At 41.8% G+C, this 18,582-nt stretch overlaps 1 protein-coding gene and 2 non-coding genes across 12 annotated transcripts in view; 2 read left to right on the forward strand and 1 right to left on the reverse strand.

The window, feature by feature from the left end:
* The first annotated feature begins 575 nt into the window (after positions 1-575).
* Positions 576-648, forward strand: TRNAK-UUU. The gene has a single exon. It is a non-coding gene; the product is annotated as a tRNA-Lys (tRNA).
* A 318-nt stretch (positions 649-966) lies between these two features.
* On the reverse strand, positions 967-1,039 carry TRNAK-UUU. The gene has a single exon. It is a non-coding gene; the product is annotated as a tRNA-Lys (tRNA).
* A 5,222-nt stretch (positions 1,040-6,261) lies between these two features.
* The window catches only part of MDM4 (MDM4 regulator of p53), a 36,760-nt gene continuing 24,439 nt past the window's right edge, over positions 6,262-18,582 (forward strand). For 6 of the 10 annotated variants that reach the window (XR_004960948.1, XM_036273034.1, XM_036273029.1 and 3 more), the window contains exon 1: positions 14,150-14,200. The gene's annotated coding sequence lies outside the window, so the exon portion shown is untranslated. Of the gene's footprint in view, positions 6,377-14,146; positions 14,201-17,292; positions 17,342-18,582 lie in introns of those variants that run through there. The other 4 variants (XM_036273032.1, XM_036273033.1, XM_036273030.1 and 1 more) reach the window with 4 other exon arrangements.

An 18,582-nucleotide genomic window follows, 5' to 3' on the forward strand; every position in this document is an offset into this window, starting at 1 on the left:
TAGTGAATGGAAATGTATTTTTTCAATAAAGGGAAATATACTGTAATCTGGTTCAGTAGAATGACTCAAGTTAAGAGGTCCTATCAGCAAAGTGACAGATGGAAGACAGAAGAATTATAATAAAAAGGGTTGAATATCTGAATGTTCAGTGTTCAGCCTGGTTGCCCATTTTTTCTGTAATTTAGTACGTATTTGAAAAAACCGCGATAGAGTGAAGCCCCGTAAGTTGAAGTGCAAGTGGCGAGGGAGGACTGTGTATAAATAAAGAATCCTACTTCTTGGAAATTCACTTATCGCGGTGGTCCGGAACTGATTGACCGCGATAAACGAGGGCCGGCTGTACCACTGAGTTTTAGAGAGTTCAGTAGATACTGACAATTTATCAAACATGAAATATGAAAGAGCTTGAAGAACACATGCCTTAAATAAATGGAGAAAAACAGAAAAGCAAATTTTGTTTTTGTCTTTCTTTTAAAAATACTTTAAATCTAATTAGAATCTAAATTTAAGCTTTGGGAGAGGCAATTTATTGAAATTATATTAAGTAAAGAAAAGAACAGGTATTTCCCAAAACTGCCCGGATAGCTCAGTCGGTAGAGCATCAGACTTTTAATCTGAGGGTCCAGGGTTCAAGTCCCTGTTCGGGCGTGTTGTTTTCATACCAAATGCTATATACAAAAATGTCCGTGCGGAAGTGTGTTTATGTTTTAAGTTGAATTCACTTTTTGCATAGATTTCAGGATATGCTAAATAAACATCCTGAGGGGGGAAATGTGACTATACACAATCACTAAATTTCTTGGTAAGTATGAAGGTTTTGCGCCGTGGTTTCCCAGAGAAAAGGAATTTGTTTTTTCAGATTACTAAATTCGGAAAGAAAAAAAATACTAGCAAAGACGAAAACAAAAGCAATGCTGCCGCCCAAAACAAGAGGGAGAAAACCAAAAGGGGCAAAAAAACACAAAGCGCCCGAACAGGGACTTGAACCCTGGACCCTCAGATTAAAAGTCTGATGCTCTACCGACTGAGCTATCCGGGCTCTCACGCGGAAGCGTGCTTGTTGTAATGCCTTATATAAAAGTTAGGAATCTTGTGCAATCAATTCTCTTCACCCGCATTTTGTGACACTGCTTTAGACCCGAGAAAGCTCGGGATTCATGCACCAACGAAAAACACAAGACCTAAATCACACACCTTTCGCCGGCATTACCAGCTAATTCAGAATCGCGAGATATTTATGTGCACAATAACCATTATTAGGTAGGCTTCTTTGATTAGTAATCTCTTTAATAGGTCCAGAATTAAGAGAACGGCGAGTATATCACTTTTGAAGCATTGCAATGATGTCTGGTCTATGATACTATTAATAGTTTGGTGGATATCAGTTCTAAAACCTAAGCGACAACAGCGACAACAGAAAAAAACAATCAGCCTAAGAGAATACAAATACGCCGTTCTGAAGCTATTGGGTTGAACTGTATCGTATAAAGTGGGAGAAAGGACACTGCGGAGTGATAGTGAGATTGTCTTGCAAGTAATTTTAAGCGAAGAAAACCCTGGGGGAGGTCACCAGTGGAGACCTTGGAGGCAGAAGCCCTATTAAACCCGAGAGACTGGAAAGCCGAACAGACCAAGAGAGAAGAGATTCTATAGATCTTGACATCGGAGAGCTGTTCTGGTCCACAGCCATAATAATCTGAGCACTCCCCTCTGCTATAGGGCTGACTTTGAGAATTACCAACTGTGGGGTTTACAATGGGACAAAAAAGGATTTTTGGTAGCTGATGTTACTGTCCCTTAATTTCATTTGCTTAATCCCAACTGCTTTTGGAGTGATTGCTTTGGTCCTGCAATTCCACTTTTAGGAATTTGTCCTTAAGAAAGAAATAGGGATATAAAAAAGACCTGATTATAGGAGAGGTCCCCATGGCATTTTAATTTGAAAAAATTGGAAAAGACATAAATGGCTGTATAAATTATGGTACAACCTTAATATAGAATGTTATGTAGTCATTAATAATCATGTTATAGAAGAATACTACTTGGGGAAAAAATGCAAAATGTTAAGTTGGAAATATTTCAAATCATTTTTTTAAAAGGGTACATTGAAAAACTGAAAGGATAAATACTTCTACATAAAGCCTGGGTTCTGAAGTTAGGTGCTCCTGTTTGTATCCTTACTTCCACGGTGTGATCTTGAGCAAGCTACTTCTCTGTGTCTCAGGACAATGAGATGATTGTGAGAATTATATAAGATTGCTATATAAATTGTTTAGAACAGAGCCTGACACATAATAAGGATCGATACAGTCACATAAAGATTTACTGGCAAAGCAATATTTACAATAGCTGAGATATGGAAGCAATCTAAGTGCCCATCACCAAATGGTTGGATAAAGAAGATGTGGTACGTATACACAATAGAATATTACTTGGCCATAAAAACTAATGAAATCTTACCATTTGTGACAACATGGATGTACCTGGAGGGTATTGTGTTAAGTGAAATAAGTCAGAGAAAGACAGACACCATGTGATTTCACTTATACGTGGAATCTAAAGAACAAAAAAACCCTAACAAAAGAGAAAGAGACTCATAGATACAGAGAACAAACTGATGGTTGCCAGATGGGAGGGGGTTAGGGAGCTGCGTGAAAAAGGTGAAGAGATTAAGAAGTATGAATTGGTATTACAAAACAGTCCCAGGAATGTAAAATATAGCATAGGGAATATGGTCAATAACATTCTAGTAAATATATATGGGGGAATCACTTAGTAAGTTATATAAATGTCTAACTACTATGCTGTTCACCTGAAGGTAATATAATATTGAATGTCAACTGTACTTGACAAATTAATAAAAGATAGATGCAAGGAAGGAAAAAGAAACTTAGTGGCAAAGATGTAACAGGAACAGGCTCTATGGCTTCTGCTGTTTCTATTCTCTGACACTACCCTTCAAAAAATGCTTAACATACTTTTTAGCTAATTATTTTTATTGAAGTACAATTGACATATAACATTATATTAGTTTCAGGTGCGCAAAATAATTTTATATTTGTATATATTGTAAAATGATCACAATAGATCTAGTTAACATCTGTCACCAAATGGTCATACATATTTTTCCTTTGAGAACATTCAAGATCTTCTCTGAGAAATTTTCAAATATGTGATACAGTATTATTAACTATAGCCACCAATCTGGCTTAATTTATTTGACTGGAATGGAGGGAAATGTAGAGAATTTAGAGAGCTGGCAATATTGTGTTAATTCTGGGCAAAAGGAATAACTTTACCCCTAGATTTGTTCCATTCATGTTACATTAAAAACAATTACAAGGACTACCATATTAAGTGTTCTCTATGAGAATCATATCACCAGAGCTAACCATCTATCCAGGGCTAATGGTAGAATGAATGGTTTCTGAAATTGGCTGTGTGCAGATGGGATGCTCAGTCACCAGATTAGGAATATTAGACTGCCTTTTCTTTGCTTAAGACCCTTTGATTCGCCCTGGCCGGTTTGGCTCAGCGGTTAGAGCGTCGGCCTGCGGTCCTGAGAGACCCGGGTTCGGTTCCCGCTAAGGGCACGTACCTCGGTTGCAGTTTGTCCCCGGCCCTGGTTGGTTGTGCGGGTGGCAGCCACTCGATGTGTTCCTTTCACATCGATGTTTCTCTCTCTCTCTCTCTGTTCCTCTCTCCCCCTCCCACTCTACCTGAACAAAAAATGGAAAAATGTCCTCGGGTGAGGATAAAAAAAAAAAAAAAAAAAAAAAAAAAAAGACCCTTTGATTCTTCCCTATTACTTATTGAATAACACGTGGAATTTTTTATAGCAGCATTTAAAATCCTCTCCAATCTGGCCCCAGCCTACTTTGCTAGCATTCAATACCACTTAGTAGAAACATAAGGCAAACTACATGTGTAATTTAAAACTTTCTAGTAGCCACATTTAAAAATGTAAAAAGAAACAGGTGAAATTAATTGAAATATATTTTATTCAACCCAATAGACCCAAAATATTATCATTTTGATGTGTAATCAATATATTATTAGTGAGATGTTTTGCACTATTTTTTTCCTACAAAGTCTTTCTGATGTATATTTTACACTTTCAGCAGAGTTTGGACTACCGCATTTCAAGCCACATATAGCTGGTGGTTATTATATTGAACGGTGTGATTCAACACAATGTCAATCTTCTATACAACATCCAACACTTCGGTCAAAGCACACTCCTCTCAGTTTTAAGACTGTGTCTTCCAATTCCTCATCCCTCTCCTCTCATTATTTATGCCATATTTCTTCAAACAACATCACTGCCTCATGAAATCCTGTTCATTTTTCAAGGCCCAACCCAAATGATACCTCTTCTACAAAACCTTCAATTATTATGTTAAATGGGAAGGAAAGATTAAATCAAGGGACTGTAGACTCACATCCAGTTTATAGATTCAGTAATAGAGCCATACATTTATTATTCACATTGAAAAAAATAAGATTGGATCTCTGTTATAACATGCACAAAACGTCAGTTTCAAATGAATTAAAGGCCCAAATGTGACAAGCAAATGTTTAGAGTTTACTCGGTTCAATTTTGTTATTTAACAAATAAAAAAGTAAAATGTTTTGGAAATCAAAAGCTATAGGCAGATATTTGTGCAGGGTCAGAGCCCCTAACCCTTGGGTGTTGTTGAAGGGTCAACTGTAGTTGAAGGCTCTAAGGGAAGTTTTTGACTGCAGAAAAACAGAAGAGTTAGAGATGGGATATGGCAGCTGTCTTCAAATAACTGAATAGTATTCATATTGGAAAGAATGAAGCCTTACTCTTCTCCAAAGTGCAGAAGGGAAACAAATTTCCAAGTAACAGATTTCAGCTCAGAAAATCCTTTAACATTTAGAATCATCCTGAAATAAAATGAGTTATTTGGGAGAGAGAATGCTGAGACAGATGTTAAACAGCAGCTTGCAGCCATCTAGTAAATCCTATCTTCCCTAAACCAGGGACATTTAAGAGTAAATGGTTTGCACTTCTCCCCAACCACAGAGTAAATAATTTAAATCACCCTACTGGGAGACAGCATAAATCCAATTAGTGCCATTTGCCAACCACATCCAAGGACAGGTGAAGTTAAGAGAATAAATATCAGTTTGGTATGTCAAGGACAGGTGAAGTTAAGAGAATAAATATCAGTTTGGTATGTCAGCATAAAGCTGAAGAATAGTCTATCAAGATCTCCCCTAAACGCCCAGCCTTAAAAACCCATCAACAGGAAGGTCCAGGTGCTGGCTCTCCTTCCCAGGAGCAGCCTGCGCCTCCACCCCCTTCTTCCCCTATAGGCATGCATCTCCTAAACTTTAAGGGACCCCAAGAGGCTTGCAACCGGGGCAGCAATGGGCAGTGGCAGTTCATCTCAGGCAAACCTCCTGAACCTGTCCCCAAGGCCCCTTTTCTGACATCTTAGTCAGCCAAAGGAGACCAGCCTGGGCTCATTTCCCATCTTTTCTTGTTTCACTGTCCCCAGCTTTAAAACTATCCTCTAAAATTCACCTCGACTCATGCTGTGAAATTTTTCCTGCACGAATTCAAGAATCCACACACTATTCAAGAACCCACACACTATGGGCTGGCCCTAGGCAGCCGGGTTCAGAGCCAGGACCTCTTTCTGGCAGCCAGAGGTTGAAGACAGCCTGCCTGAGAGGCGGTGTTTTTGAGAGGTTTGTTGAAGCCACTTTCGTATTGGGAGAGATTAGATAGGACCTGGTTGTGTGATCCAAATAAGCTCCAGCTCACTGTTTTTTGCACCGTGCTTTCAGCATTTACCACATCTCTTGCAGTGATTTGAGTCTATGCTAGTCCTATCTCCCCCAGTTAGCCACAACACGGGTGCGATTTCCCTTCTTCAGCCTCCTCCGGGATTAAGAGTAACACCGAGGAACGGAGGGAGCGATATTTTTCTGATGAGCTGAAGGCTGCCTTTGACGATACTCATAGCTTTCTCCCCTCCCCGTTTCTTGATCTCCTAGGACACGTCTGCAAATGATCCCAAGACCTCGCGATTTCCTGAAGCGTTCGCTCTCGAGACCTCACAGCTCTTCGTCATCCGGGACTCGCGACTGGCTTCCGGAAAAGGACTGTACTCTATGGTAGGGAGAACTTATCCTCTCTAGCTCTCTAGTCCTCCAGTTGAACTATCTATGGTTTCCAGAGGCCTCACCGGAAGCTCCCAAGTGAGCCAGATTCAGGAAGCCGGAAATTGCGCTCTCATTGCTCGCCGCCGTTTCAAATTGCTGCTGAGGCTTGAGGCCCTTTGACTGACGTCCTCTTCACCTGGGGTCGGCGTGGGAGCGATTCACCCAGCGGCCGTACGGCGTAGGTTCTTGGGTTTCGTCGGCGCGGCGCCGGGAGGCCGGGTCGGGAAGTGTGGAGCGGCCGGGTCCGCGGGCCGAGAGTGGGGCGAGCGGGCGGGAGGAGCTCGCGGCGTGGGTGGCGGCCTTGGGACGGTCGCGCGGGGTAGGAAAAGGGTTGGTGGGGACAGGATTGTGAGAGGAGGGCCCGCGGAAGGTGAACATTGGGGTGCCGTGATGTGATGCGGTTCAGCGAAAAGGTTCCAAACCTCACGAAATCGTTGGATGGACGGTGTTGAGCCGCACGCAGAATTTGAATACCGAGGCACTTTGGGGAGAAGAGGCGGGAGAGAGGGAGGCGGGAGAATGACTGGGAGGTGTTTCAAGATTTTAACGTAGCAGTTTTCAGGGCCACGGGCCATGTGTCTCAGAGGCATGTGGTGCTTGTTTGAAAAATGCCTTCCAAGCAGTATCAGGAGACAGGGCTCGGGAATATGCATTTCTATCAGCACAGCTCCTCCCGTTTAATTCCTATTACTGTATACCCTCAAGTTTGAAAACCACTCTTTTAAAGGGATGCCCGAAGAAAATGCGCCTGCTCTTTCTCCTCGTTTGTACTGGGCAGGATCACAACTTTTTATAGTCTTAAAATAACAAATAGTGCGTGCCTGTTAAAAATAATGCACACAGTACAGAAGTGTTGGAAGTGAATCCATCATCCCTGACCGGTTTCCTCCTGAGGTTAGCTACTGTTAACTGCCTGATGTTATATCCTTCCTGACTTTACTACATATATCCACATATTTAAACAGCAGTGGGGTCATTTTGTATGTATTGTTCTGCACCTTAATTTTGCAAATAATGTGAGGGACAGCTTTACATACAGTTAACCAAAATACTTTTTAAAGATTGTGTAGTATTGTATTACAGGGTTGTATAACAGTTTCTTTAAACAGTTACCCACTGATGGATTTTTAGGTTGTTTCCTGGCATGTTGTTGGTTTTGCAGACTGTATGGGAACGTACTCTTCAACACACTTTATCTTTGTACATGTGTAGCAGACGTTAGTAAGAACTTCCTAGAAAGTCAGAATATAGGGTTTGTCTGTTTTTTACAAGAAGAAATTTGTTTTTATTAACTCTTGTTAAACAAAATCCAGCCCTGGCCGATTTTGCTCAGTGGTTAGAGCATCAGCCTATGGTCCGGAGAGACCTAAGTTCAGTTCCCACTAAGGGTGCATACCTCGTTTGCAGTTTGTCCCCTGCCCTGGTTAGTCATACGGGGGGCAGCCACTCGATGTGTCCCTTTCACGCCAATGGTTCTCTCTCTCTCTCTCTCCCACTCTATCAGAACAAAAAATGGCAAAATGTCCTCGGGTGAGGAAAAAAACAAAAACAAAAACAAAATCTAACCTAGTAAATATAAAAGATCTGATTGGCTTTAATTCATGAATTGGGCAACATCCTATCTGGCAACCAGAAGGGAGTTTGAGGGGCTGTACAAAATAGAAGATTTTTTTTTTTTAATCTACATTTTATTTATTTATTTAATTTATTTTTGTTACAGATGTTTCTCCCCCCCCCCACTGATTCCCCCCTCTCCCACCCTCCCTTCCCTGTCCCCAGCTTTGTTGTCCATGTCCATTGTTCATGCACACAATCATATAAGTTCTGTGGTTTATCTCTCCCCCACCACCCCCTCTTCTAGGGATTGTCAGTCTGTACCCCACTTCCACGTCTCTGGGACTACCCCCATTCCTCACTGTTATGTTCATTATATTCCACAAATAAGTGAGATCATATGATACTTGTCTTTCTCTGGCTTGTTTCGCTTAGGATAATACTTTTCAGGTCCCTCCATGTTGTCTCAAAGGATAAGAGATCTTTCTTACTGCTGCATAGTACTCCATTGTATATATGTACCACCGCTTTTTTATCCATTCGTCTACTGATGGACATTTGGGCTGTTTCCAGATCTTAGCTATTGTAAATAGTGCTGCTACGAACATGGGGTTACATATATTCTTTCTGATTGGTGTTTCAGGCTTCTTAGGGTATATTTCTAGAAGTGGGATCACTGGGTCAAATGCAGTTCAATTTTTAATTTTTTGAGGTAACACCATGTTGTTTTCCATAGTGGCTGCACCAGTCTGCATTCCCACCAGCAGTGTACTAGAATCCCCTTTTCTCCACACCCTCGCCAACACTTGTTGTTTGATTTGTTGATGGTGGCCATTCTGACAGGTGTGAGGTGATACCTCGTTGTTTTAACAAAATAGAAGATTTTTATAGGAAGAGGGATGGAGCAAGGGAAAGGAAGGATTAGTGTGTTTTTTCTCTTCTTTATTGATTTCAGAGAGAGGAAGGGAAAAGGAGAGAGAGATAGAAACAATCCATGAGAGAGAACATCGATTGGTGCCTCTTGCAAGCCCCCCACCTGGAATTTGGCCCACAACCTGGACATGTGCCCTGGCCAGGAATTGAACCAGCAGCCTCTTGGTGCATGGGTTGACACTCATGAGCCACACTGGCTGGGCAAGAAGGATTTGTTTTTATTTTATTTATTTATTTTATCCTCACCAGAGGACATTTTTCCATCTTTTGTTTAGATAGAGTGGGAAGGAGCGAGAGAGAGAAACATAGATGTGAAAGGGACACATCGAGTGGCTGCCACCCGCACGACCAACCAGGGCCAGGGACAAACTGCAACCGAGATATGTGCCCTAGCGGGAACCGAACCCGGGTCTCTCTGGACCGCAGGCCAACACTCCAACCGCTGGCTGAGCCAAACCGGCCAGGGCAAGGATTTGTTTTTAAATCATTTTTTCATTTACAATTGACATACTTGGACATACAATGATGCTCATTGCCTCTCTTAATTATTTATAGGCCAAGTTGACAAATTATCAGATATGTAAGATTATAAAAAACCAACAAGCTTAACCTAATGAACATAGAGTGTTTTGCAAGCATACATTACAGAATTGATCAGCTAGAGCAGCGGTATTTATTTATTTTTAGTCTTCACCTGAGGATATTTTTTCATTTATCTTTAGATAGAGTGGGGGGAGAGAGAGACGCACATCAACTAGCTGCCTCCCACATGACCCCAACCAGGGCCGGGGATGAACTGCAACCCAGGTATGTGCCCTTAACCGGAATCGAACCTGTGACTCTTCGGTCCACAGGCCGACGCTCTAACTGCTGAGCCAAACCAGCCAGGGCCTGCAAGAATTTTTAAAACATGCAATACCTGACTATTTAATCAAGGGCACTGACCTCTTTTTCCCTTAGATTGTCAAATAAAAGATATGACAACATGCAACAAAATAGCTGTTGGTATGAATAAATCAAAATTATACTTTTTTTTTTATCAGCTTGGCAAAATATATTTTTTGGTGTGCTATAGAATTTTAGTAATTAGTTTGTGTGCCATAAGATGAAAAAAGTTGAAAATTGCTAAACTAGACCATGCTGAAAGCCATGAGTAATGCGTTGTGCTACAACTTTACAAAGGCCATGGTGTCACTAGGCAATAGAAGTTTTTATTTTTTTTAAAAATTTAAATGGTGGTGGTTATTTTTAGAAAGATTAAAATTTTTCTTTTAGTTTATTGATTTTTTTAGACTTTAGAGAGGAGGAAGAGATAAAGAAACATTGATTTGTTTTTCCACTTATTTATGCATTTATTGGTTGATTCTTGTATGTGCCCTGACCAGGGATTGAACCCACAACCTTAGCATATTGAGTGGATGCTCTAACCAACTGAGCTACTGGGCCAAGACTAAGTGATAGAAGTTTTTTAGCTTCCTTTTAATCTTATGTGACCACCATTGTTCTTGAGGTTCATTGTTTACCAAAATGTGGTACATGACTGTAGTAAGAGCCTAGAAACAAATCATCATCATACAACAGTCAGAATAAATGAAAGTCACGTATGCTTTGACATGGATGAACTTTGAAAACATTATGCTAAGTGAAATAAGTCAGACACAAAAGGACAAATATTGTATGGTTTCACTTATATGAGCTACTTAGAACAGGCATATTCATAGAGACAGAATAGGATAGTGTTTACCAGTGTCTGGGCAGAGGGGATATTGAAGAGCTAATTGTTTAATGGGTAGAGTTTCAGTTTGGGGTGGTGAAAAAAGTTCTGGGGATGAATGGATAATGATGGTGCATTTTGAATGTAATGTCACTGAATTGTACACCTAAAAATGGTAGATTTTATGTTATATATGTATAGTTTACCACAATAAAAAAAATTTTAAAGAACTGAAGTGACTATGTAGCAAAAATCACTAAAATTACATATAACATGCCTGCTTTTTTAAAAATTCAAAGCAACCAAACAACACACACACACACACACACACACACACACACTTTTTAGGATTCCATTTTGATGCACTAAAAGGAAGGGAAGAAAATAAAAACTTAGCATTCAGGATGATTGTTGCAGGGGAGGCAGGGGAAATGGGATGGGCAATATTGTTGTCAGAGTCCTACTTTTAGATGCTTATTGCAGTATTTATTTTTACTCTATTATTATGTTTTTTTAGAGAGAAGAAGGTGGGGAGAGAGAGAAAGAAACATCCATCGGTTGCCTCCTGTACCTGCCCCAACACCCAGGTATGTTCCCTGAAAGGGAGTCGAATCCTCCACCTTTCAGTGAATGGGATGATGCTTTAACCAGCTGAGCATGGCCAGGGCTGCTTATTGCATTATTAAAAGGAATCAAGCAAAAGTGGGCCAGAAATGGATGAACAACAAGAGTATGTCTTGAAGGAAAGGATTGTGGTTAATTCTGTGCACTTGAGGTCTAAAGGGAAAAAAATACCACTAGTGGGGATTTAAGAACTCTTCTGAGATCGACATCTTGACTCTAGCAGTTTAATTGTTTGCTTTTCTTGCCTCATCTATAAAATAAAGATATTACCTACAGCATAGGATTATTTTAATATTAAATGTGCCTGGTACAGAGTAAATGCTGTAAGTCTTTGCCGTGTGTTTCCATTATGTAATGCTATGTAATAAACAAGTCAACAATGTAGTGAGTTAAAGCAGCAGCTATTTTTTTTTTTTTTTTATCCTCACCCGAGGATATTTTTCCATTTTTTGTACAGATAGAGTGGGAGGGAGAGAGAGGAAGGGAGAGAGACAGAAACATCGACGTGAAGGGACACATCGAGTGGCTGCCACCCGCACGACCAACCAGGGCCGGGGACAAACTGCAACCGAAGTACATGCCCTTAGCGGGAACTGAACCCCGGGTCTCTCCGGACCGCAGGTCGACGCTCTAACCGCTGAGCCAAACCGGCCAGGGCAGCAGCAGCTATTTTTATTAATTGCGATTCTGTGGGCTGAGCTGCATGGTTTTCTTTCTTTTTTTTTTTTTTTTAATCCTTATCCGAGGACATTTTTTTGTTTTTTGTTCAGATAGAGTGGGAGGGAGACATAGAGGGACGGAGGGAGGAAGGGAAGGAGGGAGAGAGAGAGAGAAAGAGAAAGAGAAACATCTACTTGAAAGAGATACATCGAGTGGTCGCCACCTGCACAACCCAACTAGGGCCGGGGACAAACCGCAACCGAGGTACATGCCCTTAGTGGGAACCAAACCCGAGTCTCTCTGGATCGCAGGCCAACGCTCTAACCGCTGAGCAAAACTGGCCAGGGCTGCATGGTTTTTCTCGTGGTTACTTGTGGTCTGTCATTTAGCTGTAGACAGGTGTCAGCTGGCGCTGAAATGTCTGAAGACGTGTTTCTTTTTGAGGGTATGTATGCCTGAAAGGTTGGGGCTCAGATGGACCAATGAGCCTCTCCATATATTCTTTTCTTTTTAAAAAATTTTCTAAATTAAGTGCCCTGCTAGCTCTGTTGGTAGAGCATAAGACTCTTAAAAATTTTTCTAAATTAAATTTATTGGGGTTAGGGTTTGACTGGTGATGTGGGCTTGTGAAAATTTACAGCAGGGAGAAGGGAGAAAAAGGGAGAAAGTTTATTTTACTTTCTCCATAGTAGGCGAAGGACCCATGCACTGACAGGCAGTGCAAGATCAGGGAAGAAAGAGAGTTGCTCTTTTGTTGAGGGCTTTAGGAAGAAAAAGGCAGCTGAAGCCGGGGAGATCGTGTTGAAGTTGAACAGACTCAGTGGTGGCCTTGAGAAGGCACAGTTAGTTTGTTCTCCAGGAGGCAGGCCAGCTGATGTGGTAAGGAGGCGACCTTAGCAATATCTTTTCTAGCCTGTAAAATATGCTTTGGGCCCTGGCTGGTTTGGCTTAGCGGTTAGAGCATCGGCCTGCGGTCCAGAGAGATCCGTGTTCGGTTTCCGCTAAGGGCATGTACCTCGGTTGCGGTTTGTCCCCGGCCCTGGTTGGGTCATGCAGGTGGCAACCATTCGATGTGTCCCTTTCACGTCGATGTTTCTCTCTCTCTCCCTCCCACTCTATATGAACAAATTTCGAAAAATGTCCTCAGATGAGGATAAAAAATAAATAAAATATGCTTTGGAGCAATGAAAGTTACCTGGTGTAAAAGGGGGAGTCTCATCTGAAGGGATTACGAGTTCAGAAAGGCAAAGGAGAAGGGAACTTCCTATTTATCAGTGACTCTTTAAAACCTGCAAGGAGGGGGAGTAGGGGAAAGCACAACCCTTATCTATTCATTGTTTGAGTAGAAAGGCAGTTTAAATTTAGAGACAGCAGCAATCTCTGAGTTTAATTACCTGGTGCTTCTCATAAATTGTGGGAAAATTGTAACAAAGAAAGGCCTGTTTTCTGTCCTTACATGGTGACATACACATGTCCTTTCTGTGGGGTCTCCAGTAGAGTAGCCAGATTTTAGGGGCTTCCAAAAGCATAAAAATGAAGCTCCCAGGCCCAGAATTGGGACATTATCATTCTGCTATGATTAGAAAAAAAAATTCTGAGATGTTCTGAATTAAATTACAGCTTCAGGAGAATGAGAAGCTCTGACAAATGACTGCTCACTTGCCTGTGTATCTGTTGGAATTTAGGATTAATTTCTAGGTGGTTATTTCTGCGATTTTCCAAAAGAGAATAGCCAGACACCATAGAACCCCAGGAGCCTTCGCTTTTTATTTACACATGAACATGAATTTTCCAAACTGCTGCCCATAGCTAATCCATAGGAACTGACACTTCTTTGCTGACTTTGCTCCTCTCCCAGAGCTGGCCCTGCTTCAGCTTCTCCCAGCCACTTTATATATAAAAACACTCAACAATGCCAGGACGGTAGACCTGTTGTCTTAACCTAGCAGTGCTGCTGGTAGTTCAGGCTTCATGCCCCAGGTCCTGGTCTTTCTTGTTGTCAATGGCCTAATTTTCTGTTACAAAAGACTTTTTTTTTTTTTTTTTAATTTATCTTTATTGTTGAATGTGTTACAGATGTTCCTCATTCCCCCTCCCCCTGACTCCCTCCTCCCTACCTCCACCCGCCCTCCTGCCTTTCCCCACACTGTTGTCTGTGTCCATTGGTTATGCATATATGCATATAAGTTCTTTGGTTTGTTTCTTTCCTCCCCCCAACCCCCCTTCCCTTTGAGGTTTGTCAGTCCAGCAACCAATTTGTACTTCTTAATCCCTTCACCCTTTCCCCCCATTCCCCCAACCCCCTCCCATCTGGCAACCAACAAAATGTTCTCTGTATCTATGAGAATGCTTCTGTTCTGCCTGTTCATTTTGTAGATTCAATTGTCGATAGATATGTATTCATTACCATTTTGTTTGTTCATATTTTTTATCTTTTTCTTCAAGAAGACCCTTCAACATTTCATATAATAATGGTTTGAGAAAACAGCTGACAGTCTTATGGGAACTCCTTTGTAGGTAACTATCTGCTTTTCTCTTGCTGCTTTTAAGATTCTCTCTTTGTCTTGAACCTTTTGCATTTTGATGATGTGTCTTGGTATGGGCCTCTTGGGTTCATCTTGTTTGGGACTCTGTACTTCCTGGACTTGTATGTCTGTTTCCTTCACCAAGTTAGGGAAGTTTTCTGCCATTATTGTTTCAAATAGGTTTTCTTGTTCTCTCTCTTCTCCTTCTGGCACCCCCAAGATGCGAATTTTGGCACGCTTGAAGTTGTCCCAGAGGCTCCTTACACTATCCTCATTTTTTTGGCTTCTTTTTTCTTTCTTTCTTTTTTTCTCCAAATAAGAGCCGTTTATTAGCCAGCCGGCGTCTGATTCCAAACACCCCTGTGATAGAGTCTTTGGAATCAGTTGGCTTCTTTTTTCTTTTTCCTGTTCTGATTGGGTGTTTTTTTGCTTCCTTATATTCCAAATTGATGGTTTGTTTCTTGGCTTTACCTACTGTACTATTGAATCTGTGTAATTTATTCTTTATTTCAGTTAGTGCCTCCTTCATTTCTGACTGCATCCTTCATTTCTGACTTTTTTTTATGCTCTTGAGGCCCTCACTAAGTTTGCTGAGGTTCTCACTAAGTTCATTGAGCATCCTTATAAGCAGTGTTTTGAACTCAGCATCTGTTAGGTTGCTTATCTCCATTTCGCTTAGTTCTTTTCCTGGAGTTTTGTTCAGTTCTTTCATTTGGGACCTGTTTCTTTGTCTCCTCATTTTGGCTGCCTCCCTGTGTTTGTTTCTCTGTATTACTTAACGAGAGGTATGGGGCTAGCTGAGACCAGATGCTGCTCGTTTGAAAGAATTTAGGAAAACCTGAAGCGGGATCCAAGACAGGCCAATCTTATGGTAAAGCAACTGGCAACGGCTTGGGTGGGCCTGAAAGTTGAGTGGGTCAGGCCTCAGGGAATCACCAGGGCGAGGCAAACATAGTGAGCCAAGTTGCAGGAGCTCTTTGCTGCCCCAGGGAAAGGCTCACCAAAGGAACAAAGGCCTCTGGCAGCACGTCTGTCCAGGAGAAAGCCCTTTCCAGCCCTGCTTCAATGCCAAACAACTCCTTTTTTCCCTGTATGTCTCTGGCACCCTCAAGCTGCTTTCCCTCTGAGCTTAGAGCGAGAGCTTAGAGCGAGCAAGTCCAAGTGCGGGCCCTTTAAGAGGAGTTGCCTGGGGCTCCAGCCTCCTCAGCCTCCCTGAGCCTCAGTTCCCGCTGGTTTTTCTAGCCTGAAGTTATGGGGATTCTCTTCCTGGCACTGGAACCCTGAGCGGGGCACCTGATGTGGGACGGGGACCCCTCAATCCTCAGGGAGGACCTTCCCAGCCGAGGTGTCCTAATTTTTATCCGCCACACGTGGTTGTGGGACCAGCCTGTCGCACCTCCACCCCTCCTACCAGTCTCAATGCAGCTGCTTCTTTAATTCCGTAGTTGTAGGGCTTCCATTCAGCTTGATTTCAGGTGGCTTTGAATGATGGTTGATCTATAGTTTAGTTGTAACTTTGATGTGGTTGTGGGAGGACGGATAGTTTACCTACGCTGCCATCTTGACCGGAAGTCACAAAAGACTTTCCCTCTTGGAAGTTAAAACTTTTTGTTAACAGTAGCATTCTGTTGATTAAATTATGTCACAGAGCCAGTTGGGAGATGTGGTTTGTGGGGACCATTTTGTGAAATCATCCACACTGTTAATATTTGTATTCATCATGTTGTTGTACCATGTATATAATTGTTATTTTAGGTACTGGGGATATATTATTAATGAACAATAAATACAAATCCCTCCCTACTGGTAGCTTATTTTTTACATGATAAATAATTAAAATGTGTAGTGTGTTGGTTAGTAACAAGGAAGAAAAGTAAAGCAGGAAGAGATAGAGAACATGGTGGGTTGGGAGTTGCAGCTCTAAAAATGGGAACTAATGCCCTGGCCAGTTTGGTTCAGCAGTTAGAGCGGTGGCCCACGGTCCAGAGAGACCCGGGTTCAGTTCCCCCTAAGGGCATGTACTTCGGTTGCAGTTTGTCCCCTGCCCTGGTTGGGTCATGTGGGTGGCAGCCACTCGATGTGTCCCTTCCACGTCGATGTTTCTCTCTCTCCCTCTCTCCCTCCAGCTCTGTCTGAATAAAGAATGGAAAAATGTCCTCAAGTGAGGATAAAATAAATAAATAAATAAAATAAAATAAAAAAAAGGAGGAGACTAGGAGCTAGAGGGGCAAAGGTGGAATAGGAGAGGGGCCAGCTATGTGCTACCTGACACGGAGATGCAAGCAGACCACAAGAAGCCCCCAGAATAAAGAAAATTCCTGCAAAGATTAATACTTTATCGTTTACCTATACCATAAAAGGAAAATAGACCACAACATATACCTTGTAAAGGTTAAAGTTAATCCCAAAGGTTTTTTTCCACTCTATTTCCCCATGACACTAATTTTCCATAGAAACTACAAATAGATATAAGCTCATCTTCTAGAGGCTGTTGGGGTCTCACTTCCTTTTTTTTATCCTCACCGAAGAACATTTTTGCATTTTATCTTCAGATAGAGTGGGAGGGAGAGAGAGACATAGATGTGAGAGACACACATCAACTGGTTGCCACCCATACGGCCCTTAGTGGATCCTGAACCTGGGACTTCGGTCAACGGGCTGATGCTCTAACCGCTGAGCCAAGCTGGCCAGGGCTCTCTTCCTTTTCTTGTGAGAAGGGTCCACTACTCTGTGAAGTGGCTTTTCTTGCTTATCCTCTCTGCTCAATAAACTTAATTTAGCTTTAATCTCTTATCTGGGTTGAATCTTGATTTTTTTTCCTTTTTAAAGCCAAGAACACTCTTGGCTCCCTCTTGGCTTGGGGCTCAAGTCTCCCCTGGGGATTTACCCCTCTGGTATCAAAAGCAAAAAAACGTTTAAAAGGCTAATGCAGTTAGGAGATGGGTGGTTTGGATTAATGTAGTGATAATACAAGTAGGGAGAAGTGCTTAGATTTTGAATTCATTTTGAAGACACAGCTTCAGAATTTATTTATGGATTGGTTGTGGAGTGTGAGAGAAAAAGGAAATTAACATTGTCTTTAAGGTCATTGACCTGAGCTACTGAAGGATGGAGTTGCCATTTACTGAATTGGGTAAGACTACAGAACAAGCAGGTTTGGGGAGGTCATGATTGGTTTTAAAGGGGACAAAGTTTTGCCTGCCTAAAGTTGCCTTTTGGGATATTAATTTTAAACTGATTATTAAGAAACAAGACTCAGAAAAAAACTGACCCTCCCTCCTTTCCTGCCTAATAGTCTCAGATAGAAAAACTTGCTCCAGGAAGGAAATCTTAACATATCTACCTTAGCCCAATCTGAATTGAATGTGATAGGAGGGTGTCAAGCTGGGGCCTGTTAACCAGACACCCCTCGAAGCATCTCATTGTTTCTTGGTTGCTCAGAAAAATTTATCTGCCATGTATGTTCACCTCTCAGTTACCTGTGTGGCCCATTCTCACTTTTGAAATTTAAGAGCCCATTCCCCCCTTTCGCCTTTGTCTAAAATGTCTTATACACTCAATTTTGCCTCACTGTCTTTGGAATTTTCATGCTTATGTGAATTCCTTGTGCATATGTATTACAATTTTGATTTTTTTCCTCTGTTAATCTTTTAATTTGATGATTATTAGCCCAGCTAGAAGAACTTAGAAGGTGGGAGGAAAGGTAGTTTTTTTTAGCTTCCAGTTTATTTGAAATGCCAATTAAAAGCTACCTGTTTTAGCCCTGGCCGGTTTGGCTCAGCGGTTAGAGCGTTGGCCTGCGGTCTGGAGAGACCCGGGTTCGGTTCCCGCTAAGGGCACGTACTTCGGTTGCAGTTTGTCCCCGGCCCTGGTCGGTCATGTGGGTGGCAGCCACTCGATGTGTCCCTTTCACGTCGATGTTTCTCTCTCTCTCTCCCTCCCACTCTATCTGTACAAAAATTGCAAAAATGTCCTCGGGTGAGGATTAAAAAAAAAAAAAAGCTACCTGTTTTAAAATGTAAGTTATGCCTGTATCCTATTAGACTTCCTTTTTTTGTTGCAAGGGAAGTTGATAGGAAGGAGGAATTAAAAAAAAATTTTTTTTTTATCCTCACCCTAGGACATTTTGCATTTATCTTCAGGTAGAGCCAGAGGGAGAGAGGGAGGAAGAGAGAGAGAGATACATCGATGTGAGAGAGACACATCAATTGGTTGCCACCCACACGACCCCAACCGGGGCCAGGGACAAATTGCAACTGAGGTATGTGCCCTTAGTGGGAACCAAACCCAGGACTCTCTGGTCTGCGGCCAACACTCTAACCACTGAGCCTAACTGGTCAGGGCAGAAGGAGGAATTTTATACTTTGTAATAGT

The sequence above is a fragment of the Molossus molossus genome, unplaced genomic scaffold, assembly GCF_014108415.1.
Source record: "Molossus molossus isolate mMolMol1 unplaced genomic scaffold, mMolMol1.p scaffold_m16_p_20, whole genome shotgun sequence".
NCBI classification, from domain to species: domain Eukaryota; kingdom Metazoa; phylum Chordata; class Mammalia; order Chiroptera; family Molossidae; genus Molossus; species Molossus molossus.